The following is a 2,879-nucleotide window of genomic DNA, read 5'->3' on the forward strand; positions in this document are numbered from 1 at the left end:
ACCATTTTCTAGTGTCATGATTCGGAAATACATTCATAAAACTATACATATACACATATATAACAGTGGTAAATTGTTATCAAGCAAAATACAATTTGTCCAAACTTTCAAATTGTGTGCTACGCTCGTGAAGCAATACCTCCCAGAGAAAGAAAATAAGGCCAGTGGCCTCATTCACCTGACGGCCATCTTTGTTCCATCCACCGCCAGTTGGGTGCGAACTCAATGAGTTCCGCATTCAGTTCCCCTACCCAGCTGACGTCTATAAACAAGGTGGCCAGTGAATAAGGCCATGTAAACTGAACAAGCCCTCGTCACAAGAAAATCAGGACCGAAATAGCCACTGTTTTCTTAGCCTACACCAACACCTCTTTGAAAAATCCTTGCCCTCTTCTTACAAAAATAAAAAGCTTTAATTGAACCCAAGACTACATGTTTAAATTGGAAGTTTGCAACTATCGCAAATGTTTAAAGTATAGTGGGGCTTCAAATATCAATAGATATTCAAATGCAATGGTTGTCAAATGCAACATTTCAAACAATTAGCATCCTTCCCCAATACCTCTGACAACCAAGATTATGGACATGCTTATGGAAAGTTTACATTCAACCCTTACGCTGAACTACAGTGTGGGAAAAGTGCATGGGGGACACAGAGAGGACCATAGGGTCTCTCTCTCTCTCTCTCTCTCTCTCTCTCTCTCTCTCTCTCTCTCTCTCTCTCTCTCTCTCTCTCTCTCTATATATATATATATATATATATATATATATATATATATATCGCCATGGCACTTCTAAATTCTTCTGGTGAAACATTTCCCACTATGGTGGAATATCTGTCAATAATGCAATCCCATCAATCAATCATATGAAATGTTAGCATGGTTCCGTCTATTACTTTCTATATCAGAGTTTAGAGGTATGTTTTTATGCTGACAAAATGACATTGGCATTACTTTTCCAATACACAGACAAGAGCTCAAACTACTCTTGCTTGCCGTAAAACATGTGCTCTTCATATTCAAATGAACGTAGTCTGATCAACCTTGTGATGTCAGCCTTCTTTCATTCATACACTAATTTGTCATTTAGGTTTTTCCTAATGTGTGGGTATGCACTTAAATAAAATGAAATAAATGTAGGGATGCTTAGCAATCTATACTTCTGCAATCCACACAAATCAAGCATGAATCTTCCTTATCAAAGAACCTGATCCTTCACCTAAATTCCATAATGGAGCTTAATAGTGATTTTATAGTAAATATCTACATTTCTATATCAATGTAATCTTTATATACCTCCATATGTGTCACAAAGTTCCATAAATACATTGTTTTAAAGTACAGTAATAAACACACCATTTTTTTTTTTAAAGATAGGCATTATTTCAACAGTCTTTTCCAGAAATTCATTCGCATACATCCCTGTGCATTCTTTCCATTTTTTGCCTCAATGAATAAAATCTGGTTAACATTGTGTAGCTACATAGTATACAGCAAAGAGACATAACATCTCATAGATGTTCCAAGAACGTTGGAATTCACATGAAAAAATATTAATAGTCAGCTTAAAATTTACCAAGGACTAAACATTCAGCATTGAACAAGGATTTGGTTGTTGTTTTTTTTGCCCTAGATTTTACAAGTTATCTCAGGTTTATATTTAGAATAAATAATTTCTTTCCATTTTGTTAATCGCGCTATTCAAACAAATCTCCTAACAATCACAAAAGGCTCGCATTAAAGAGGGCGTGTGCAAATACCAAGAATATAAGTATTTTTTTTTGTTTTTACATCATGCCAGCAGTCCACAAAAATAGCTAGATAAGGTACATAAAATTACTTCATATACATGACTAGAAATTAAAGGCCCAGCCAAGATTTGCCCCAATATCTGAAAGGATTCCCACCATGGGATCTTGCAGGCAGTAGTGTGTGCTAAGGGGCATAACAGAGTCCAGTGGACTCGTTCTCTAGAAGGGCCAACAGGGGAATGTATCAGCTTTTTTTGCCAGTTTGAAAAGCACTGAGATTTGAATTCTGCTAAGACAATTTAGCTTCAGCTAAAGTACACAGTAAATGTATACTATGTATATTGGGGGACATTGGAATTTTCAGAATTTTGTATTTATATAAGTTTGGTCAACAATAAAAACAGTTTCACAATAGCCAAAAAATTCAAGTCAGTCAAGATACAAACATTTTGTGGAACAGTCAAAACGTAATCAACGAGCCCATCCGATTTTAAAACTAGAACCTATTTTACCCATTTTAATACTTTTAACTTTTAAATTCACTGTAAATTGAGAACAAGATACGTTATACAAAATACGTAGACCATAACCACTTCACAATTGTGTTTGGACATAAGTGGTATGGTTCAAAATATGACTATCATAATTCTACATGTTTTTTTCAAAGAAATTAAAATGAATGAATTTGTATAAAGACATGTTCTGTCATTGTTAGCACTTATAAGAGTAATATATTTTGTATAATTCAAAATCACAAATTTGGACAGATAAAATATTTTGACATTATTAACATTATTAATGGGGTAAAATAGATCTGTTTTAATGTTGTACAAATATCTGAATAAAGAAATGGGCAATTATCCTGAAAATGAACAGAGGAAATTTTAGATACATCATGCTGGCATTCAATTATAGAAAATTATAGGCCTTGATATAACACAAAATGTGCAACTGATATTAACACATTGACGGACAAGTTGTCAATGTTTTGGGTTCAGGTTCGGGAGCTAAAGTGCCCTTTTGAGAAGTCAAAAAATATTCTTGAAATCAAATTTAAAAACCAAATCCAGACAAATGAAAATTGGGGGAGCGTAATATTTTTCAGGTATCTCAAAATGCCCCCACT

This window comes from Micromesistius poutassou (assembly GCF_964030765.1).
Source record: "Micromesistius poutassou genome assembly, chromosome: 20".
In the NCBI taxonomy this organism is placed as follows: Eukaryota; Metazoa; Chordata; class Actinopteri; order Gadiformes; family Gadidae; genus Micromesistius; species Micromesistius poutassou.